The 25,201-nt window shown below is 43.4% G+C and overlaps 1 pseudogene across 1 annotated transcript in view; it reads right to left on the bottom strand.

The window, feature by feature from the left end:
• Positions 1-24,870, bottom strand: part of LOC146548130 (NACHT, LRR and PYD domains-containing protein 12-like) — an 83,788-nt pseudogene extending 58,918 nt beyond the window's left edge. Inside the window, exons 1-7 of the transcript XR_014890739.1 lie at positions 24,597-24,870; positions 24,320-24,492; positions 22,704-24,243; positions 14,731-14,904; positions 12,462-12,638; positions 10,181-10,354; positions 6,638-6,838 (exon numbers count right to left, since the gene is read on the bottom strand). The product of XR_014890739.1 is annotated as an NACHT, LRR and PYD domains-containing protein 12-like (transcript). The remainder of the gene's footprint in view (positions 1-6,637; positions 6,839-10,180; positions 10,355-12,461; positions 12,639-14,730; positions 14,905-22,703; positions 24,244-24,319; positions 24,493-24,596) is intronic.
• Between the last annotated feature and the right edge of the window lie 331 nt (positions 24,871-25,201).

Below are 25,201 nucleotides of genomic sequence, written 5' to 3'. Positions count from 1 at the left end.
GATCAGGAAGGAGGTCCTGTTCTCCTTCTCCCTCCTGGATTTCTGGATCCAGGGAAGGATCAAAGTCTCTCAGCCCAGCATCAGAGCTTCTGGCTGGGGGAGGACTGGAAGTTTCAGCTGGAGGCTGAGAGCCTGGATCTGCCATCTGAGTCACAATTCAAATATTCTCAGTAATCTCAAAAAGCAACAGAAAGGTGCCATTTTCATGAGCAGTGGGTTATCCAGCAGTTTGATTCATGTCAGCAGCATTTAGTTTGTAACTGCTGACTCACCTCTGGCTGTGTCCTGCTCTCAGGGTCACAGTGGACACTGTACCTTTGAGCGAAGCTGCAAAGACAGTCAGCAGGGGTCTGGATGCATTCAGCACCACGTCCTTGTTGGGCAGACACCTTCAGTGACAGGACAGTTTATTATGCTGGTAACGTTAATAAGTCTGATCACCTGTAGAGCTCATTTAAACACATCAGCTGTAGAACATCATGTGTCATGGCGTGTCCAAATTCACAGGCTGCATCCTCCTGAGGACCCGGCCTTCAAGGTCTACGTGGGCCGGGTCCTCCAAAGGTCGGGTAGGCGGGAAGTGAGCGGCTGTGACGGTCTGGCCTTCAGATCCGCGTCACCGCTGTCTCGGTGGAGTTTAATAAACTCAGCCGTCTGCTCCTTGCTGTCTAAAATCTAACAGGACACAGGAGTAAACTCTCGACCGTCTCACACTTCTGTTTAATCACTTTTCTGTTTGACGTTTATTCAGCTGTGTGAAAACTGTAACTTCAGCCAAACCAAACAAACAACACTGAAAAAAGCCAAACGATAACATTTTTACGTGATCTAAGTGACTTATATATCATGTTTAAACCTGAACAGCCGTGGGGGTCCAAAAACGATGTGCCGGGAGTCCGCTGTTCTCGCCGGCTCTAATGACCCTCGACCTCCTGGTTAGCTATCCAGATGGTGGGTAACAGACGTCTCCAAAAACGTCAGAGCACCTTTGCAAATATGTGATATCTTGACAAACCGAGCAGATATTTGAAGTTTACACTCCTACATTCTCAAACAGGAGCCCCAGCAGAGATGGATGGCTGGCGCGGCTCTCCGGAGCCCCCAGTCAGAGCAGATGCAGGGCCAGCAGGTGTGGAGACCCCTGGCTGAGGCAGCTGAAGCTGTGGGTGGCAGTCAGCCAGCTCAGGATGCCTTTTGGGCTGCAGCAGCATAAAATCCTCAGCAGGCTGGGTAAGCTTGCGTGAGCTCTCTGTGGAGGCTGTTGCAGCTGAGATGGCTCACCCGAGCGGTGCAAACTTAGTTACCTTCAAGGCTCCAGAGTCAGCTGAGGTCAGCAGCTCAGCCTCTGGGGAGGTTACAATCCCTGGAACAGCCAGGTCTCTACAACCAGAAACAGTCTTTGCATGTGCAGCTTCAGAACCAGACTTGAAGTTCCAGTTAGTGTCCGATGTCCCAGAAACACTCAGGTGCTCACTGAGCAATCTCTTGAGGCCAACACTCAGAAAATCAAACCGTCTTTGAGCCTTTGTGGGAACATTTATCGTCTGTGCTGGAAAGGTGGAAACATCTGGGAGATGCAGCCTTAACACACTGGGCTTCACAAGTCCTTGGAGGCAGCTCACTAAACTCAGGGATGCAGACAAAATCAGCACTTGCAGGAACACAATGTGCCCTCTCACAATGAGCTTGGAAGCATAAACTGAGTTTTCCTCACTGACTGTTTCAGACAGGATTGTGGGAGCAACACAAAAAGCAGCTTCAGCTGGAAACACACAGTTTAGTGTCTTTGCTGCTCGCTTTAAGTCACAATAAACAGGAAACTCATTGTGTCTCATGTCAGAATCACTCATATACAGGACAGGAAGAGGCGGAGCTTATTTCCTGCAGGGAGAGGTTAGCAGTCTGTGTCTTTCTCATTTCTGACTCCTAAAGAGCTGAAAAACACAGGCTGTTATTGGCTGGCTGACACTGGGATTAATGTCCTTGAAGCCAGCAGTCTTTAATGTCCAGGTTCAGAACGGGCAGGTGAAAAACAGTCCTTTATGTCCTCTGATGTTCAATAAACTGTCCTGATTACTGAGGGAGCAGAGAAAGTGTCTCCATCACTCACCACAGCTGGATGCTCTGAAATCCTGGAATCCAGCTGTGGAGAGGAGCGCCGGCGGCGTGGACGCAGTTTAGTAATCAGGGAACGGGAGGCAGGAGGGAAACACAGCTGGGACCAATTACACACACGAGACAGGAAACAGTAACACAGGACTGTCAAAGTAAAACAGGAAATATAACACAGAGTCCAAAGTAAGGAGACGTGGGACACAGTGAAGACACAGAAACAGAAACCAGAACTATAATCACAAAACAAACTCAGAAACATAAAGAGTGAATCAGCTGATTCAGTGTTTGTGACAAAAACATGGATCCTGGTTAATAACTTTTATTTGTTTGTTTCTGTATTATTTTGTGTATCGTTCTTATGAGCTGTTGTTTTGTCAGTGAAATATTATTTCATTGTTTTAAGCTTTTTGTTGACTTTGAAGTGCTTAAGTTGATATTTTTGAACATTTAATTTGTTCGATTATTGTCGAGTCGATAAAACTGTCAAACGCACAGCTGCTTCCAGCACGGCCGGAGGAGAGGTGGCCGAGCAGACGCACAACACACACAGCTCACAGGTTTGCATTTCTAGATATTGCAGATGTTGCAGAAATTGAGAGTAAAGAACTCAGAGATCCAGCGCTGTCTCCTGCCCCTTATTTATACACCACAACACAACGACAGGCATAACTCACACAAACGGGTAACATGAGGCTCAGATGCTTTGGACGTGTTCACATATACTGGACACAGAATGATGAAGATGGAGCTGCAGGAAGGAGGAAAAGAGGAAAAACACAGAAAAGATTCACAGATGTGGTGAAAAAGGACACGACAGCTTCTGTTTGTTAGTTTGGTTTTTCTTTATTTGGTAAAGATTCAGAAATAAAGAGAAGATCACATGTTGGAATATTATATTAACGTTCTGTAATTACAACAAGTTGTAAAATCTTTCCAGAGTGAGACAGAGACTGTGCAGAGACTGTAGAAGGACAGAGCAGCAGCAGAGCAGTCCAGATACACTGATGATCCTCTGTCAGATCCAGAGGGACACACAGGGCTGATGCTGGACTCTACATTGTGTCTGACAGTGGAGCTGTTCTCAGAGCAGTTCACTCTGCAGCACTGACAGTCATCTGCACTTCATTCCTCTGTCAGTCACTGCTGGATGAAGCTCTCCTCTCCACCTCCCAGTAACATGGCCCAGTCAGAGCGTCTCTACACACAAGCTGCTGCTGCTTCAACCTCTCTGGATCATCAGGACACAGCTGCTCCTCTCTCAGCACACACACCGTCCTGTTTACCATCATGGCCACCACCTGCAGAGAGAAGGAGGAAGAGCAGAGGAGATAAACGAGTGTTTCCAGAGACTCTTCATCAGCTGTCAGTCAGTGATGCAGCACATCCAGTATAAAGAGCAGCAGGGACGTCAGTGCTGGGACTGTACTAGGACTCATTGTTGCTTCACTTTTTCTAATCTTTGGATTTTTATTGAAGTTGCTGAAAATGTTTTTCCCTCCTAGTTTGAGTTTGGACTTTCATTCATTAGAAGAACCTTGGTGTGTCCACTCTGAGCTCTGTAGGAACCCCAACAACAAGCCCAACAATCCAGATGGACGGTTCCAGCTGTTAACTGGAGGAATTCCATCCAAACATCTGCTCTCACTAAATTCTTCCTCACCTACAGACTGTGTTCTTCACTGCTTTAAACTTGGAAATCAATGCAGTCATTGGTCTGCGTGCTGCTTTGTTCAGAGAGCTGATTGGCTGTTGACAGTGTTTGATCAGAGCGTGTCAGCCGTTACTATGGTGACCATAAAGGTGAGAAACAGGAAGTGTTTGTGTCCAATCCTGAAGCCTGTCACCGTTCTCCTCTCACAGCTTCACTGAGAAGCTGCAGCTTTACAGGAAACACTGGATCTTTGTTTCATACTGACTGTGTTTAGTACAATACTGCTGACAGCACCACCCACTCACTCCATCACTCTACTGACCTCAGAGTCTTCAGTCTGTAGTCTGGACTCTGCTGAAGATCAGACAGCTGCTTCACATCTGGATCCTGCAGGTTGTTGTCGCTCAGGTACAGCTGTCTCAGATGGGAGGGGTTGGACTTCAGTGCTGCTGCCAGATAATCACAGCTGATCTTTGACAAACCACAGCTCATCAATCTGTATAAAGAATGAAAGATGTAAGTTTATTAGACAAAGTGCTTGAAATCATTCAGTGTTTCATCATCTGTTCAGAGCTGAAGAAGGTTCAGAATGTAGAAGTTTAGAAAATGGAAACTCCAAACAGCTGAAGCCAACAGGAAGCAGCTTCAAACAGGAAACTGTGCAGAGTTTCAGACTATATGTCCTGATGCAGCCAGTTGGATTTTGGAGATTTGAATCTCTGTTCTGTGACTAAGTCCTTGAATCATTTCTTCCAGTTGGTCCAACAAGACAGACTAAGTATTGGACATGTGTTGTGGCTCCATCAGGGGAGCTTCTAAATGTGATGTGATGGCCCCTCTGGGTCTGTCAGGTCACAGCACTGAAGAGAGCTCAAACTGGGCACACAGCTGTTCCAGTCTGGACCAAAGACTCTATACTGGGACTGAGGGACTGCTTTGACTGCACCCACTGGGGCCTTTTAAAGGCTCATGTTCTCACTTAGATCATCGATTTCTACTGACATTTCTTTCTGGGAAAAATGGGGATTACTTTGGAAACAGGAAGTATTTTCCCCAATAAGCAGCCCTGGATTAGTAAATCACTCCAACATGTTCTCAGGCAGAAGAAGCTGTCTTGTTATGAGGGAGAGAAGAAAAAGATTGAGGCACAGAAACCTGTTGAAAGAGAGATAAAGCAGCTAAAATCAGGTGTAAAAGTAAAGCAGAGGATGAGCTGAATAAAGGACACTCAAGGCTGGCTTGGAAAGGAATGAAGTCCATGGTGGGGATGCAGAACAAGGAGCAAAGATGAATGTGATGCTGAATCAGCAGAAGACTTGGACTCATTTGATTCCAGCTTTGATATCATTGATTTCAATGAAGAGCTTTGTGATTGTAGCAAAGGGCTGGTAGCTCTGAGAGTCCCACTGATGAGCTGTTTGTGTGGAAATCTCTTAGTGGGACCAAAGAGAGAAAAAGCCCTGGTCCTGATGCTGTGGGAGGGAAATGATTGAAGTGTGCTGTGAGGAACTGACTGGGAGATTTTCACACATTTTCCAGTCCTCCTTGGAACAACAGGAAGTTCCCAGCATATGGAAACAAAGGTTAAGTGTCCTATGGCACTCAGTGATGATGGTGCTGTGGCCCCACCACCTCCACCTCTTTGTAAAGGAACTAACTGTAATCTGAAGCTTCAAATGGAACTAAGACTTCCTCCACTAGGTGGCAGTGTCTGATGAGAAAGTGTTAGTGGAGCTGGCCTGGAGTCAGAAACAGGAAGATGCAGGATTTGGGCTGAAATGGGCAAAAGTGGTTAGCACTAGTGCCTTAGAGCAAGAAGGTTGTAGGTTGAAGCTTGTTGGTCAGCTGGGCCTTTCTGTGGAGGTTGGATGTTCTCCCACAGTCCAATGAAATGCTGCTTAGGTTCATTGGTGCTTCTACATTGGCTGTAGGTGTGGATGTGAGGGAGTGCTTCTCTGTCGCTGTCTGTTGGCCCTGTGATGGACTGCTCACCTGTGCAGGTGGACCACGCCTCTTGCCCTATGACAGCTAGGGCACAGGCTGCAGCCCTGTGAGCCTAAGCTGAATAAACAGTTAGCAAAAATGATCCATAGATGGCCTGAAATCCCCCAGTTAGCAGTTTGGTAGATAGCTATGACATGCTAATCCCATCCAGCAGCTGTATTCTACCTGTAAGCTGATCCCTGCTGAGCCAAAGCACTTTTTCATATACAAATTACAACCTTTAATAGAAACCTATTGGTCAGCATCTTATTAGCCTGCTGTTAGCTTCATTCCACAGAAAACTGAGAGAAACTAACAGAGTTGATAAAGAATAAAGAGAAATGTGCTGATTTAAAGCCTTTGAAGTGCTTCAGATGATCTCTGTCCACTTCTGTCCACTCATTCATTCATGTAAGCTTTCTAATGCAGCTTTGATCTTCACAGTCTGCTTGATGAAACTCATTCTAACCCTGAATGTCAGAGTGTTCCTCCTTCTCTTTCCCATCATTCATGCTGGCAGTGGAGGAGATTTGGATGTTGGACTGTGTTTTGGATGATGTGTGTATGTTTGTGTTGGACTGCTGTCTGTAAAGCAAACGCACATTTTGCTTTGGATTTCAGTGTCACACAGACTTTAAGGTGCAATGAAGAGTTTGAGAGTTTCACAGTGAATTTTCCAGTGGAGGATTTTTCTTCTTCTTTGAAGGTTTGAAATGTGAACATTGTTCTGCTGCAGTCAATGGACTAAACCAGAGAAGAAGAAAACAGACTTTACCATGAAGATCCTCAGTGTGGATCAGTATAATATCAGCCTGATGTCTGCAGTTTAGTGTCAGCACAACTTTCACATCATATTCATCTCAGCACAACTAAAACATGCTGACTGACCTCAGAGTTTCAAGTTTACATCCTGGACTCTCCAGGAAACCACACAGATGCTTCACTCCTGGATCCTGCAGCTTGTTGTTGTTGGTCGAAAACCAGGAGGAGTCATTACTAAGGTCCAGCTGTCTCAGATGGGAGGGGTTGGACTTCAGTGCTGCTGCCAGATAATCACAGCTGATCTCTGACAAACCACAGTCCATCAATCTGTATAAAGAATGAAAGATGTAAGTTTATTAGACAAAGTGCTTGAAATCATTCAGTGTTTCATCATCTGTTCAGAGCTGAAGAAGGTTCAGAATGTAGAAGTTTAGAAAATGGAAACTCCAAACAGCTGAAGCCAACAGGAAGCAGCTTCAAACAAACACAACAAGAGAAAAAACTCTGAATGTTTCACATTAAAGTCGTACATTTCTCATAAAAACAGGACAAAGACTTGAAAAAGTCGTGTTTTTCCTTCCAGGAACCACATGGCTTCACTTTTAAAGGTGAAGTGTGACAGAAATGGACATATTTGAAGTCCAACACCTTTTTCCAGTCACATTATTAAAGCAGACAAACTACAAGCTCATTTTCATTCCAACAAGTCATCTTCTGACCTGGACTAACAACACTGGTCTCTATGTGCAGCTGGCTGTGAGACCAGTGCTCAGGGAGCGTCTACAAAGTGCAACACTGAAAGAACATCACACACTCATTTGCTTCCAGCACTTTCACACAAACATCTACTGTCATTATTGTCACCAAACTCTGTGGATCCTTTATTGCAAATTCAAATGGGATCAAATGGTCAGACAAAAGAGGGTTATGAGGAAATATGATGAAATGTTGTGTATTAGCAGCAAGTTATTGAATCATTTTCCTCAGAAACCAAACAAAATGATTGACAAACATGTTTTTACAAACTCAGTGTTGGACTTGGATCAGCAGGATAAGCTGATGTTTAAAGGCATTCGAGTCTCGCTGTATGAGAGTCCAGTTCTTACTCAATATTTATGGATGATGTTCTTTCAGTGTTGCACTTTGTTTGGCACAAAATGAAATTATTTGGCCTCTCAGATGCTTTTAGAGATTCCCAAATGACTGATGATGACATCTCTGGGGTCTGATTGATAGAAAAAAAATCTCTTTGAGACCTTTTGTAACTGACAAACTCTTCATCTGCTAACAACACTGAGTTGAATCTCCATGGCTGATAGTTGGAGCAGGCATCAGGAATACACATTGAAAAAACAAGAGGAGAAATCACCAGAGTCTTATAATCACATTCTGTAACTAAAGGGAGACGTTTTTCTATACAAATATATGTTTTATGGACATTAGAAAAAAAGAGTATTGACGTGAAGCAGGATTATGAAATCTCCATACATCAGCCAGCCCATAATTATCAAGAAAGCTCTGAATGACGCATGCTGAGTTTGGACTAAGTGTACTTTTGTGTGAACTGTGGTCCATAGCAGATAATGAGCAGTTTAGGTCTCCCTCAAAGATGATATTGTGTGATGACATATTGGGGAGCCGCGCAAAGACATTAGTGAAAAATCTGTGATCGTCCCAATTAGAGGCGTAGATATTTGCTAAGATCAAATGAAAACCATAAACTATATTTTCTGCACTTAAAATCCTGTAATTTTCTCATAAATCGACAGTGCGGCTTATGGATGAATTCTGGTTGTGCTTACTGACCTCGAACCGATTTTATGTGCTACACGGCGCTCAGAAACCTTTCAAAAGATGTTTTGGTACGACTTTGCTCAGCTACGAGGCCGCACCGCTTGATGGATTGTTGGAGCATTAAAGCTACGAGGAGCCTCGCGGAGTGATACGTACTCTGCTTCAACGTAATATTACTGTATTGAGTGTGTATAAGGACCATAAATGGCACCTGTTACATTCGCGTTGTCTTCTCTGCATCTTTCCCCTTTTCCTCTGGTAGAGTCGGACTCATCCAGAGGAAACATTCCTGTTTACCCTCAACTTTCTCAAGATGTTTGTCCACTCCTGACTCGGTTACAAAGAGGGTTTCAAACTCCAGGCTGTCAGTCACGCAGTAGAACCTGGGAACAGAGCAGCTGCTTGTTATTATGCTCAGCGTCTGTTTACATTTTGACTGCACGATTGTGAGCTTTTTGTTATGCACAAAAACAACATTGTTTTCTTTTATTTATGGAGCATTATTATTTAATAAATGCTGATCATTTATTTCTGAGTAATTGTTTCATGTACATCTACGCTGTATGTTAATAAATGTGCCTGTGTGAGATTTGGGACACAGCTTTGACTAAGAACTCTCTTTTTGTTCGTACTTTCTGGCTTTAAAAATATCGAGATATATATCGTATATCGCCACCCAGCTAAAGAATATCGAGATATGAACTTTGGGTCATATCGCCCAGTCGTAATATTGCAATAGGTTGTCCGTTAAACTCAAGCGGGGCTTGGGCCCTGGCACGGCGTAGCCACACAATCCTGGTAGTAGTGACGCTCGGCTATGACGGCGTGCGGGTCACCAGCTGGCTTTCTCAGGATAGGGCTCCTGTGTGAGCGGTCGACAATAACGTCTTTATCCATACCCAGCACTTCACGTAGTAGCACGGATACGGCCGTGGAGGAGCTCGAGTCCAGGCCCTCTGGGATCCCTATGATGTGGATGTTAGCTCTCCGCTTCCTGCCTTCATCACATTTATCCTTCAGGTCAGACAGCTCCTCCTTCATACTCTCTACTGTAGACTGCAGGGTGGTCACCTCATCGCTCCACATTGACAGCCCATCCTCAGCTTCTTTCACTGTAACCTTTACTCCATCAACTTCGCCGCACATCGTGTGAGTGTAAACCACTACCACATGTAGACGGCCGTTTGCAGGCTGGATGTAGCACCACCGCAGAGACGTGCTGCAGCTCTGTTTAGTTACCCAGCTGACAGCAGAGGCTGTAGTTTACTGTTACCAACATGGAAAACTGAAGCTTCATCAGATGGAGCTACAGAGCTGGAGAACAAAGGAGACTGAGAGGCCAGAATGATGTGGGAGGAAACATCAAGAGCCTGTTTGAAAGGAGACACATGTGGATGCTGTGCCAGTCTGTGGTCTGTCAGAAGTCAGCTGAGTCACACTGCAAGAAGCTGCAGAATCTCAGAGGAGGAGATTTGGAAGTGTTTGTGGGACAAACTGGACTCAAAGAAAGAAGATGTTTGTGAAGTCTTTGGTGGAGGTGAGCAGTGTGAAGCAGAACACATGCAGATGAATCAGGAGGGAACAAACTGAGTGGGCGGAGCTGTCTGAGCCCCGCCCACACAAACACAGCTCTCTGAATCAGTAAAGGTGGGCAGGCCGCGTGTGGGCCGCGGGCCATACGTTGAGTATCACTGTTTGAAATGTGAACATTGTTCTGCTGCAGTCAATGGACTAAACCAGAGAAGAAGAAAACAGACTTTACCATGAAGATCCTCAGTGTGGATCAGTATAATATCAGCCTGATGTCTGCAGTTTAGTGTCAGCACAACTTTCACATCATATTCATCTCAGCACAATTAAAACATGCTGACTGACCTCAGAGTTTCAAGTTTACATCCTGGACTCTCCAGGAAACCACACAGATGCTTCACTCCTGGATCCTGCAGCTTGTTGGAGCTCAGGTCCAGCTGTCTCAGATGGGAGGGGTTGGACTTCAGTGCTGCTGCCAGATAATCACAGCTGATCTCTGACAAACCACAGCTCCTCAATCTGTATAAAGAATGAAAGATGTAAGTTTATTAGACAAAGTGCTTGAAATCATTCAGTGTTTCATCATCTGTTCAGAGCTGAAGAAGGTTCAGAATGTAGAAGTTTAGAAAATGGAAACTCCAAACAGCTGAAGCCAACAGGAAGCAGCTTCAAACAAACACAACAAGAGAAAAAACTCTGAATGTTTCACATTAAAGTCGTACATTTCTCATAAAAACAGGACAAAGACTTGAAAAAGTCGTGTTTTTCCTTCCAGGAACCACATGGCTTCACTTTTAAAGGTGAAGTGCGAAAGAAATGGACATATTTGAAGTCCAACACCTTTTTCCAGTCACATTATTAAAGCAGACAAACTACAAGCTCATTTTCATTCCAACAAGTCATCTTCTGACCTGGACTAACAACACTGGTCTCTATGTGCAGCTGGCTGTGAGACCAGTGCTCAGGGAGCGTCTACAAAGTGCAACACTGAAAGAACATCACACACTCATTTGCTTCCAGCACTTTCACACAAACATCTACTGTCATTATTGTCACCAAACTCTGTGGATCCTTTATTGCAAATTCAAATGGGATCAAATGGTCAGACAAAAGAGGGTTATGAGGAAATATGATGAAATGTTGTGTATTAGCAGCAAGTTATTGAATCATTTTCCTCAGAAACCAAACAAAATGATTGACAAACATGTTTTTACAAACTCAGTGTTGGACTTGGATCAGCAGGATAAGCTGATGTTTAAAGGCATTTGAGTCTCGCTGTATGAGAGTCCAGTTCTTACTCAATATTTATGGATGATGTTCTTTCAGTGTTGCACTTTGTAGACGCTCCCTGAGCCTCACAGCCAGCTGCACATGGACCAGCTGACATTACCCAGCATTAGAGGCGGCTGTAAAAAATTCATGTTCCCATTTAAATGGTTTTAATTTGAATAAAACGATGTTGATTCATTCAATCCTGAATCGATGTTTAATATAAATGTATTTTGCCAGAATCTCAGGTTAAAGCTCACAAACTATTTCAACAAGCAGCAAACAGATAAAACAGTAAATGAGAGCAGCTAAACACACAAAGATGGAAACACAGAGCGTGGATCGTTCACTCCACGGCACGTACACGGACACGCCGTCGGGGCTGAAAGTGGACAGCTCACAGATCCTGAAGCTGCAGGTTTCATCTGTCTCCAACCAAAACTGAGTGAAGCAGCAGCAAAAGAAGATCCAAACTCTGCTTCACGTTTGATAAATATGCTCATGAATTCTCTCTGACTTTGGCTGTTCCTGCCTGCACAGCTCTCTCTCTCTCAGTGTACTCCAAGAACAGCTTCAAACATCTGTTTCTGCATCATTCACTGTTTATTAGCCACCAGTCTGCTGTTGTGTTCAGTGCTGTCGGCCTCTGACAGTAAAGCCTCATTTCTGCTGTTCCATGGAAACTTTTTAAAATGATGACAGATTACAAACTCTCAGCTGTGTCTGTAATCAAACCTCTGTAACTTTGCTTCACTTCAGCAGCATCAGCTCATGTTCACATGTTGCTTCATGGTTTGCTTCAGTTTTTGATCGACTGCAGAATATTTTGAAGGTTATCTGCTATAAAAAGCCAGAAGAGGAAAATCTGCTTCATGTGTTTCTGTTTGATCCTCAGTGACTTTGACACAAAGGCCTCTGCTGTGATGATCACACCTCTGATCAAGTCTCACAGTGTCACAACTGATAAATGATCAGAGTTAGAATATTTCTGACTGTCTGCTGTGTGCCGTGACCTTTGACCTGCTAAAGACAGTCAGCTGTGGATTATTCATTGTTGTGTCTGATACTTAGAACTGTGAGGAAGAAGCTACACAGTTAATCAGGGTCCCCTCTCTCTGAATCAGGAAAGGTGGGCAGGCCGCGTGTGGGCCGCGGGCCATACGTTGAGTATCACTGTTTGAAATGTGAACATTGTTCTGCTGCAGTCAATGGACTAAACCAGAGAAGAAGAAAACAGACTTTACCATGAAGATCCTCAGTGTGGATCAGTATAATATCAGCCTGATGTCTGCAGTTTAGTGTCAGCACAACTTTCACATCATATTCATCTCAGCACAACTAAAACATGCTGACTGACCTCAGAGTTTCAAGTTTACATCCTGGACTCTCCAGGAAACCACACAGATGCTTCACTCCTGGATCCTGCAGCTTGTTGTTGTAGCTCAGGTCCAGCTGTCTCAGATGGGAGGGGTTGGACTTCAGTGCTGCTGCCAGATAATCACAACTGATCTCTGACAAACCACAGTCCCTCAATCTGTATAGAGAATGAAAGATGTAAGTTTATTAGACAAAGTGCTTGAAATCATTCAGTGTTTCATCATCTGTTCAGAGCTGAAGAAGGTTCAGAATGTAGAAGTTTAGAAAATGGAAACTCCAAACAGCTGAAGCCAACAGGAAGCAGCTTCAAACAAACACAACAAGAGAAAAAACTCTGAATGTTTCACATTAAAGTCGTACATTTCTCATAAAAACAGGACAAAGACTTGAAAAAGTCGTGTTTTTCCTTCCAGGAACCACATGGCTTCACTTTTAAAGGTGAAGTGTGACAGAAATGGACATATTTGAAGTCCAACACCTTTTTCCAGTCACATTATTAAAGCAGACAAACTACAAGCTCATTTTCATTCCAACAAGTCATCTTCTGACCTGGACTAACAACACTGGTCTCTATGTGCAGCTGGCTGTGAGACCAGTGCTCAGGGAGCGTCTACAAAGTGCAACACTGAAAGAACATCACACACTCATTTGCTTCCAGCACTTTCACACAATCATCTACTGTCATCATTCATGTTCCTGCTCCTCTGGATTCACACGGCGCCTCTGCTCATGCCGTTGCCATGGTGAATCATAGTATGTGGCTCCATAACTCAGACTGAGCATGCTCAGAGCTGATTGGCCTGACTCTGATCAGCTGATCTAGAAGAGGAAACTCTGCTATATGTACATTATTACATCTACACCTGAATCACAACACTCATACAAATATATCAACTGTGTTTAATATTTTGGCACGTAGATCATTTATGTGCTTCAGCTCTTCTTACATTTTACCACCAACATGTTTCAAAAGGAGCAGCTTTTACTTTGAAGGCCAGCTGTCTGTGTTTCCTGTTTTCATTGTTGGATAATGAAATAAGTCGATGCTTCAGTGCTTTGAATTGTGTTACACAAAGCAAAGTTTTCACGTTGTTCAGGCAGAATCGAGCGTTGAAGAATGAATTCACACGTCAATAAACATTTTCATCAGCACAAGCAGGACAATGAAAGCAGGAAATACCCCAAACTGCCATTTCTCATTCTACAACTTCAACAACTGCACATGAATTATACTTCATACACAGACCCACAGTCTCTGATTGCTCTGAAATCTCACTGACAGCCAATAGAAATAAAGAAAAGTCCAGACTGACAGTCTCTGTGGGGTTAGGCAGTGAACTGCTCACGCTGCGTTCAAGTGCATCACAAACTATTGGAATTGGATCCAACTTTGTGAAGCAGATTTCTTCTCAGCTGCTGTTTTGAACATTTCCTCATGAACTGTATTAAACTCTGTAAATGAACTGAGAACTATTTCTACATTTGAAACTATGGATTCATTTTCCCGTTCACTTCTGTACGTTAGTGTATAAATGAATGTTAGACTGGGCTCCATGGAAACACTTGGACTGGTCTCAGCTGCCTTCTTTCTGTAGTCCTTTCTCTTCTCCAGCTTCTGTTTGAAATCCTCTCACAGAGCCTGAAACCTGCTTTGCTGTCATGTGTGGGCCTGTGTTCCTCTGCTTTAACACAAACCTCACCACAGCAGCTGTGTGGGTCGTCTCTGTAGCAGCCCGACAGCTTCTGATACATGAACATCATCACAGCTCCTAACTTCACCTTTATTAGCTTTGACATTCATGTCTTTCTTTTCTCTGTCTGTTTCCACACAAGCTCAAAGTCTCTGCAGCCTGTTTTTATCTGCTATCATCAGATCTCCAACAGCCTCATTCACATCCCTCACACACTCTACAGCCTCACCAGTACTGACTTCATCTTCACTGACTGATGGAGCACAACATGAACCTGTGGAGGCTGAAAAGCTGTCCTGACACACATCTCCCCGTCACCACTCCACTTCTGTCAGCCTTTAAATGAACCCTGCTCAAGTCTGTCACTTCTATTTGGAGCCAAGAGGAAAAACTGTTGTTCAGTCGTTTGGAAAGACACAACATTTCTGAAAGCACTCAAACTTCTTCACATTTGTCTTCAGACACATCCTGAACATTTAGGAACTAAAGAACGTTTCAAACATCAATCAAAGATCTGAAATATAGAAAAACAACAACAGCTGCAGTCAGTGAACTCACCTCAGAGTCTCCAGTCGACAGTTTGGACTCTCCAGTCCAGCACACAGAAGCTTCACTGCTGAATCCTGCAGCTCGTTGTTACTCATCTCCAGCTCTGTCAGATGGGAGGGGTTGGACTTCAGGGCTGAGGCCACAACTTCACAGTGAGTCCCTGAGAGTCCACACCGAGTCAGTCTGTGATCACAGAAAATATAAAATGTGTTATTATAAAAGCAGAAAGTCTGCATTATAAACACAGACTGAATGTATATGAAGACAAAACAGAATGAGGTCATAATCTGATGAACATCTGCTCTTCACATCTGTGCTTCAGCTCCTCTTACTGTGTTTGACATGACACAACGATTGAGTCTCTCTCGGACCTGCAGACTTTTAATGAGAATCTTTGTTTGGCTTTAATCTGCAGATGAAGGAGGAAGATGGTGTCACATTTAGGCTTCCATAATGTCCACAGTCTGTCACTGAGATCTGATCCAGAGTCAGAGTGAAGACGCACATTTGAACTGTTTCCTGTCCTGAATCTGACTCCAGGACATTTTGAATGAGCTCAGCTCAGTGAAGAGTTCCAGCTGGAAAGACGATCTCTGTTTGCTACCTGCTGCTGTCAGGTACGACTGTTCACGTCCACACTCAGGAAAAATCTGCTGACTGTCACCAAACGGAGCAGAAATCTCATCACTGGACAATAATGATGAATGAACTCAGAGCTGCTGATATCACATCTGATTTCAGGGGAACTAAACACAGAAATGATTGGCTCCTTTTAGCTTTCTGTGCCATTAGTCTGCAGGTTTATCACTAGTTGGCAGAAACAGATTTGTATTAATGTTCAGCGCTTCAGTGTTTATGACTCCAGATCCAGGTGACAGCAAGTCAAAATGATGTTACCTGTCTGTGTCCAGCAGCAGCCTTTGAATATTGTTATAAACTCACATGGATCAGTTTGTCTTTGATTGGTTTGTAAAGTTCAAATTCATTTATATTCATCAACTCTAAATGAAAAATGTTTTTCTTCTTCTATGTTTATTATTAGAGTAACAAATTCTTATAGTTTCCTGTTGTTGAGAATTTCAGTGTAAAACCACTCGGACCTGTGCATCACTGCACACTGTGAAAGTATTACTGCAGTTTAATCTATAATCCTAATCAGTGTGTTCACTGGACTGTAGTCAGACCTCCGTTATACCAAAGGAAACACTGAACGTCTTCAAAGTCACAATAAATTTATAATAAATGCTAATAAATACTGGAGTGTTAGAAAAGATGCTTCCAGCGTGTTTGTCTTTGATAGGGTTTATTCTGTTCGTCTACAGTCTGACCACTTGGGGGCGCTTTTGTCTCTTTTGCTCTGAGCCTTGGGTTTATTCAAACTGATTTTAATAAACTATTTTCTGCAAGTTGAAGCTTCATCTCCATCTCCAGTGGTTGTTGCATATTTTATGACTATATTAGTAACAGTCAGAGAGTTTAGAGTAAATTAGATCTTCACGTTTGATTTTTGACACAACATAAATGGTGAGCCAGTGTCAGAGGAAGTGACAGCATCCACCGAGGACCGGGGGGAGTGGGAGGACCGGGGGACCAGGCCAACAAAAAGGTGATCACTGATACAGGTTAGCAAACATTTGCTCATTTGGTGTCTTAGAGCAGACTCCGCCCAGCTTTGTCGTCCATGGTTGCTCTTTCAAAGGAATCTAGTTACTAGGGGTGCAACGATACACAAAATTCACGGTTCGGTTCGGTTCGATACTTTGGTGTCACGGTTCGATATTTTTTCGATACAAAAAAAAATGTTCATGCCTTTTTAATTTGTCATTTATTAAAATTATAAATATATATTTTAACTGAAAAGTACAGTTTTTAAATTTAACCCTAACCCTTGTGCGCGTTTTTTATTTTTGACAGCGAATGTGCACCTGCGGACCACTTATGTGCACCCCTGGTTATTTAGCTCATCATATCGCAGCCACAGAATAAAGCTGCACTTTCTTTTTGCCTTATAGTCTGATTTGTCATAACTTCTCCGTTTTGTGGTAAGCTTTTCTTTGGCTGTCACTTGTTCACCCTGACCTGTCTTATTTGGCTCAGCAAAACTAAAATATATATCCTGCTGCTTTTACACACACACATAACGCTCAGCGATTCTCTGCGCGATCAACCTCTCACATGTTTAAGCTCACTGCAGGAGATTTCACTTGTCATGTTTGCATAGTAAGCTAAGGATTGATAAGACGATGTCAGAGGAATTGGTGCGCAAATTATCATCACTCACCAATCAGTGCTGTCGCTCTCTATACACAGTTCGTGCGATTGCAAAATGAAAGCAAAAAACAAGTGCAAATTCAAATGCGATTTCAATATGTCACATATTGACAGTGGCTCACCGATGCCAATGACATAATTACCCAGCTACATTTCCGAAAGAATGCAAAAGCATTGACATATATTTTTCCTTCCTACAATAGCCCGACGGGCAGGGCAGAGATAGATTTTGGTAGCCCGACTGGAAAAATCGCTAGCCCCGGGATGTCGGGCTAGCGATATTGCGAGCCCTGTATCTGATTGAGGAATAACTCATCTTTGGAAAAGAGAGTTTATTACAGAGAAATGTCTCTTTCCAAAATAAAAGCTATACTATATGCTTCTTCTGGGCTATATTCTCAGCAGCATATTAAATATATCAGGTCCCCATAAGGAGAATCATGTGCTAACGGCTGTCTAAATGACTCGGGTAAAGTTTGTAGCATGCATGCTTGTTGTTTTTGTCTGCTTCCACTTGTCTGTGCACTAGGATGATGTCGGCGTAAATGTGCAGTCATATTCGTTGTGTTCCCACTAGTGCTTTCAGGTTAATCTCGTTGAAATGACCTTAACGCCACAACACGGCAAATCTCCGTTAACGAGCTACCCCTGATCGCCGTGCATGGGGCTAGACGGCCAACACGTTAACGAGCTAACTGCGCTAACACACTAGTTCCCACCCATGTAATTAAGCATTGCGTGGCACATCCAACATACTGTTTTACTTTAGTCCATGACGTGCTTACCTTCAGGGTCATACGTCATATGAAAACCAAAATAATTCCAAACGCCAGATCTGAATGAGGGTGGGGGAGGTTCAATTTGCCATGTTGCAAGGAGAGCTTAACTTCTGTCTCGCTAGCTTGCCCTGTGCTCTTCCTTCTGATGATGCTGTCGAACGCAGATTCACTGAGCGCTCAACACAGACAGCATCGTCAGAAGGAAAGTTGATAAAATAAATTACAAATTTTGTATTGTTCATACATATGCGTACCGAACCAAAAACACTGTATCGAACAGTTCAATATCGATACGAATATCGTTGCACCCCTACTAGTTATATCAGGGCCGTGCAGAGAAGTTTAAAGGGGCGGGTGCTCAAAGTTAAAAAGGGGCACATTGAACCAGGCTGAATAACAACAACACACATTCATCAAGAATCTAATATGGGAAGGGCAGGGCTGTGTTTATCTGAGACTGTAGACATTAAAAAGTCCACAGGAGAGATGGTAGCTGATTAAACAAGTGTCATGAGATAATAACAAAATGCAAAGATTGGTGACAGCGCTTGGAACCATAAGGCAACAAAAAACTGTGAGAAAGAAATTAGGCTCTGCCTGTGAATCACTCTTTGCTTCTCTTCTTCCTTCCATCCCATCATTTCATATATCACTCTCCACTTGCTGTCTATGTGAGAACAAGGCACAACTTGCTATTGCAATAAACTATAATCTAATTATCCACACCTAACAACTCTTGCACTTAATCTATAATAAAATGATGACAGAAAAATGTTATAGCACTGCCTTTAGTAGCCTCACACAGCTCCTGCTGTTTCCTCCTCATGTCCTTACCAGGCATGTCTAGACAATGTTATATCATGAGTAATAATTTAAAAAAATCCATATACATAAAACACACACATGCACACACAGTGACGTTTTAGACCTTCTTCAGAATACTGTATATACTATGGGCATCATGGTGCTGATCCAGAATCCTTACATTATTATTTATTACTAGAGCTACAATAATAAAGCAATGAGGAGGGGGAAGTAATAAATATGAAATAATGTATTTATGATGATTCCATTTGTTTCACTATCCACTCTGTGCAGGGGCAAAGCTTATTACATTTTTAAACTGTAGAGATACAATAATTTTACTGCTGTAAAATCCAAATTTTGTCTTATTTAAAATATAAATCTAATATAATCTGCTTCTTAATGTATGTTCTTTAAAATACAGCGTGTGTTTTTTAATATATTATAATTATAATAATTATTATGTGGACATGCATATTAGATCGTTTTTTAGTGAAATATAATCCCTCCAGAAAGGCAGGAAAAGCTCTGTAACTTACTTTAAAACTAAATATGTTCCCTAAAACGGTGACAGAGCTACAGATCCATGACAGCCTTACACAGGTAGCCAGCAGCTGTGACCAGCACTACCTGTGCAGTTAATAAAAGGACAGGTAATGTTTGTCACGCTGTTGCACACACAGCACGCTCGTTTGTTTCAGTTCGTCAAATTGTCACAAGACAACTTACCAACGTGTACGTAATAAGCCAATACTCCTGGGTGCTACACACTACAGTGTACGCTGTACACCTACTTACTGGGTTTGTCGCATCAGTCTGTGTCTCTGAGTTAACTTGTGTTTCTCCTACAGCTCCGGACCGCAAAAAATGCACGTGCTCTTTGTGAGCTCGTTCCCGGCTCGTAACCAGCGCGTTCTGCCGTCAAGGGCGATCATTGGTTAAATGTGATCATGTGACTGATGCAAGCCAGATCCTTTTATTTAGCAAAACTGTGATTAATAGTTAAATATTATTGTTGAGGGGCACAGACAGGACTCCGCACGCACACACACATAAAAAAAAATAATAATTTTTTTTTAAAAAGTTGCCTCAACAAAAGGGCACTTTGGGCACCCATCAGGAAAGGGGCGGGTGCTCAAGCCCCTCTAGCCCCCCCCCCCCCTCTGCACGTGCCTGAGTTATATATTATTTTACTTAATGATCTACTGACACCACTGACTATGCAGGACAACCCCACGTCTGGAGCCAGTGCACATGTGCAGTTCAATTCCCGGGCAGGTTCTGAAGATGGCCGAGCTGTCGAGGACAAAGTTACTAATGTGACGCTAATGTGGTTAATCAAGATCTTCATAACTATGTGGAGCACAGTGCACACACCCCTGCATGTTCTATAAGCCAATAGGAGGACGTCCTGTTTTTGGCACACAAAAGTTTCTCAGGTTTTGATTACAAAACAAGCAACAGGCCAAAAATATTTATAGATTTAGACACAATAATAGATTCCTCCCAAATCTCAGGAACTCTGAAACTCAGGCATTAATAATTAATAATATTTTCCAAAGCTTATCATTTGGACATATACAAATTACCCTCTTGGGATTATGAGGTCCTCACAAAAATGAATATTCGCTGTCACAGTCTGTAAATTTATCCAAGTCACACAAGCATTTTGAAATAAGTCCTAATCAGTCCAAGAAAAACAGTCTTGAAGGGTCTGGATGGACTCGCTGACCACACCAGAACCAGCACTGAGGTTTAGTTCTCTTTAAGACAGATTTCATGACGGGAACCAAATAAAACACATTTCAGTCAAACATGCCACAGAGAGCTCTACAGAAAGATTTATTAGGTTCCTTGATGGAGCCATAACAAACGTCAGCGAGCGACCTCCCAACTGTACATTGATTAAAATGACAAAATAAACTGGGAGCGTCTGGTGTGACGTTACTGTGGTCTGAGTGGCGACTTCCACATTCGCCCTCAGTTGAACGTACACATCAGTAACAAGGATCTGTGGAAACTCTCTTGGTAAGTAAAAAGGATGCAGGGAGGCGGATCGAAGTTCAATCTCAGCCGTGATTCCCTCACCACCACTTTATCACCAGCTCTCATTATTTTAAAGACAGAGACCCTCACACTGGGCTTCACTAGTTACTGCTGGGTCTCTGTTATACAGAAGGCCCATACCACATTAAGGAAAAAATAATGTCCTTAATTTCAACATTAAAGGTGAAAATGAAGAACTGTGGAGATTTGCTGTTTCAGGACAAAGTGCCACAGTTGCTGTACTCTCTGAGTCAGTGAAACTTCAGCAGTGGTGTTAGCTAAAGAAGGGAAATGATTCCTGTTACACATCCATGTGTTATATAAACACAGTGTGGTGAAAAGTATAAAGATGCTGAAAGGATGGTGCAGAAAGCTGAAAAACACAAATCTGGAAGATTTGTACAAAATCAAATGTCTTGTAATGGACGGATGCGAGGTTATCGATGGTTCCACCTTCGTACAATAAAGAGGATGGATGCTGCAAAACTGGATGATGAAATATTGGTTCAGCACTTTGTTTGAAAGCGCTTTATAAATAAAGTTATTATCATTATCATAAGACGGTGGATCACTTTGTTTCACTAACTCATCTAAACAAAGCGTTTTGTAGAGGGGACAGCAAACCTGGCAGTTTGTCTTGAAACATCAAATCTCCACATTTCAACTTTTTTCTCCAAATACAATTTTGACTTTAACCTCGACTTTATCTTAAAATGATCGGGAATATTTTTCTTACCGTGGTCCTAAAACTCGGCCTTACTCCGTTTCCATCGAAGCAATAAGGTCAGCTTTCTTGTGCTCCACGGTAAACCTGTTCACCGTGGAGAAATCACACTGAAGAACTCGGCAAGTAAGGCCCCTGTGAGCTCCACATCTCCAGCGTCGGGTCCCAAAAGAATAAAAGTGACTCTTGACTATACTGGCGAACCTGAAGATCTCCACAGAGCTCTCACTAAGTGGCAAGTCAGCATCCAGGTGAGGAGGATGGCTGTGAAACCAAAACGAGCCAGAATGACTCAACAATCCACTTTAAGAAAAACAAACACACAAATCACTCTGGCCCACTCACTGCTGCTACACGTCACCAACCACCAGGGATGATGATGATGATGCTGGCATCAAGTAATCAAAGCTCAGCTTCTCGTCTGGTGATGATTTCTGATCATTTCTATGATGATCGTACCAAATAATGCAGATACGACGTGATCACGCCCAACACTCTGCCAACGGGCACAGACTGACCTCTTCCTGCTGTGAGTCGTCCCTGTCAGAGCCTCGTCCTTGTGACTTGGTGATGCTGTGGTGTGTTCGTGACCTCACACGCTGTTTGTGGGACTTTTGTTGTAAAGGGGCGGAGTCACGAGTGGTGACAGTATAAAAATAATGACCTGCAGTGACCTCTGACTCTAATTTTGGATGTATTCTGGCACACTGTTGTCCATCTCAGCTCTTTAGTACAGAGGAAAGAAAAACTAAAGAACTGAAGCACATATGCTGATGGTGATGATGTCACAGATAATGTGATTGTTCACACGTTCAATAATTAGTTGGAAAAATTAAGAAAGTGCAATCAGAGCCCAGATAAAGACAATAACATCAGACAGAAAGAGCAGTGATCAGAAGCACAAACAGAGGCTGCTTTGGACCATCTTCACTGTTTCACACAGTTTCACTTTACTACAAACACGTTCTTTGTAAAGTCTCACTTCAGTCTTCTCTCCTAAGGAGCAATGCTAACAGACCAACAGCAGCACAGACATGAGCAACAGTCTCATTACTGTCTGCTGCACCGTGTTAACACGACCAAGCGGAAACAGCACACAGATAAAACATGTCAGACTGCAAACTCAGCGTAAGACTAAAAACCGACGACGTGGTGAAAAGCTCACAGTTACACACCCACATACATGTGAAGGTGCACTCTCCTACCAAGGTCTCTGCCAGAATAATACAAATGTAGTGTTCTGATAAAAAACAAAACATTTTTAAAAGCATGAAAACAACAAGAAGAATTTATTACTGTGTGACTGAGTAACTAAACTATCACTAATTGATAATATTAATGATCACATCTGGACTCACCGAGCCTTTCTGAAGTTCCTCACAGCTGCAATCAGTCGACGTTGTCCCTCTGCTGTTGTGTTGTACTTCTGCAGGTCCAACTCATCCAGAACCTCCTCTGACATCTGCAGCATGAAGGCCAGAGCTGAGCAGTGGATCTCAGAGAGTTCCTTCTCTGATTTGTTCTCTGACTTCAGGAACTCTTGGATCTCCTGAGATAATAAGATGTCGTTCATCTCCATCAGACAGTGGAAGATGTTAATGCTTCTGTCAGGAGAGGATTTTGTCTTCCTTTCTTTTAGATTCTTGATGACTCTCTGGATGGTTTCTGGACTGTTCTCTGTCTGACCCAGCAGACCTCCTAAGAGTCTCTGGTTGGACTCCAGACAGAGGCCATGAAGGAAGCGAACAAACAGGTCCAGGTGGCCATTTTTACTCTGGAGGGATTTTATTAGTGTTTCCATCAAAAAATCATCCAGAGATGACTCGTTGTATTTTTTTCCCAGGAAGTTCTTCAGCACCTCTGACTTCCTGTTGGTGAAACAGTGGAACATGTAGACTGCAGCCAGAAACTCCTGGATGCTCAGATGAACAAAGCAGTAGACTGGTTTCTGGAAGATCACACACTCTCTTTTGAAGATCTCTGTACAAACTCCTGAGTACACCGAGGCCTCTGTCACATCCAGACCACACTGCTCCAGGTCTTCTTGGTAGAACATGATGTTTCCTTTCTCCAGATGTTCAAACGCCAGCCTCCCCAGCTTCAGAAGAACTTCCCTGTCAGCCTCCGTCAGCTCCTGTGGACTCGTCTCATGTCCCTCGTGGTACTTGTTCTTCTTCCTCTTTGTCTGAACCAGCAGGAAGTGTGAGTACATGTCAGTCAGGGTCTTGGGCAGCTCTCCTCTCTGCTCTGTAGTCAACATGTGCTCCAGAACTGTAGCAGTGATCCAGCAGAAGACTGGGATTCTACACATGATGTGGAGGCTCCTGGATGTCTTCATGTGGGAGATGATTCTGCTGGACAGCTCTTCATCACTGAATCTCCTCCTGAAGTACTCCTCCTTCTGGGCGTCAGTGAAGCCTCGTACTTCTGTTAGCCTGTCAACACACATAGGAGGGATCTGATCGGCTGCTGCAGGTCGGGAAGTTATCCAGACGAGAGCCGAGGGAAGCAGATTCCCCTGGATGAGGTTTGTCAGCAGCTGGCTGACTGATGACTTCTGTGTGACATCAGACAGCAGCTTCCTGTTGGTGAAATCCAATGAAAGTCTGCTTTCATCCAGGCCGTCAAAGATGAACAAAAGCTGAGAGACAGCCAGCTTCTCTGCTGTGACCTTCTGTAATGTTGGATGGAAAACATGGAGCAGCTCCAGAAGACTGTACTGCTCCTCTCTGATCAGGTTCAGCTCCCTGAATGAAAGCAGAACCACCACACTGACATGTTGGTTCTCCAAGCCCTCTGCCCAGTCCAGAGTGAACTTCTGCACTGAGAAGGTTTTTCCAACACCAGCCACGCCGTTGGTCAGAACCACTCTGATGGGTCTCTGTTGGTCAGGTAAGGCTTTAAAGATGTCCTGGCACCTGATTGGAGTGTCATGGAGGGCGTCCATCTTGGAAGCTGTCTCCAGCTGCCTCACCTCATGTTGGCTATGAACCTCTTCACTCTGTCCCTCTGTGATGTAGAGCTCAGTGTAGATCCTGTTGAGGAGGGTTCTACTTCCTGTTTCATCACTTCCTTCAGTCACACGTTCACATCTCCTCCTCAGACTGATCTTATGTTCATCTAAAACCTCCTGCAGACCAACATCTGCTGAAAGAAAGAAAAACAGAAAGAAAACTCTTCAATGTCTGAACAACAACAAGAAGTCCAGTTTTCAGAAATGAGTCCATCAGCAGACAGATGTTCAGTCTTACTTTGTACACAGCTGTTCTGACTGGCTGTCTGCAGTCCAGCTCTGCTTCTGGATCTTTCTCCACACTGGGGACAGGACCAGTCTCCTGATGAAGCAGACTGGTCCCAGTATGAGGAGATGCACTGTCTGCAGAACCAGTGTCCACAGCTGGTAGAGACTGGATCCTTCAGGACGTCCTGACACAAAGCACAGCAGGACAGCTGCTCCTCCTCACAGACACCACTCCTCTTCCTCTTCCTCCCTCTGTGAACACATTTCTTTATCACTAAAATCATTGACTGTCAGTGACAAACATCCAGATTTGATGACACTGTGCAGAAGCTCTGATGGTCACAGAGAAAAGTCAAAGTGGAGAAACTTGTGTTTGAGTTCAGAATCCAAGTTTCCTTTGCTGTTCCTGCCTGTCTTATTAAACACAGAGTGATCAGCCTACAAACTCCACAGTAAAAGCCTTCATCACAGAGCTGATTATGTCCTTCACTGGATGTACTGGAAGTTTGGGATCCATCACTTTCAACTGACCTTTGACCTCCTCTAAAAACTGTGGTGGAGCAGCGGTGTCACATTCAGAGCTTTCAGCTTTATTTTGAAAGAGTTCAGTCATCA

This window comes from Mchenga conophoros, linkage group LG23 (assembly GCF_057382185.1).
Source record: "Mchenga conophoros isolate Kocher_MC1m ecotype Shallow Benthic linkage group LG23, M_conophoros_male_GT1.1, whole genome shotgun sequence".
In the NCBI taxonomy this organism is placed as follows: Eukaryota; Metazoa; Chordata; class Actinopteri; order Cichliformes; family Cichlidae; genus Mchenga; species Mchenga conophoros.
Note: the sequence above shows the minus strand (reverse complement) of the source record. Positions and strands in the feature narration are given on the sequence as shown.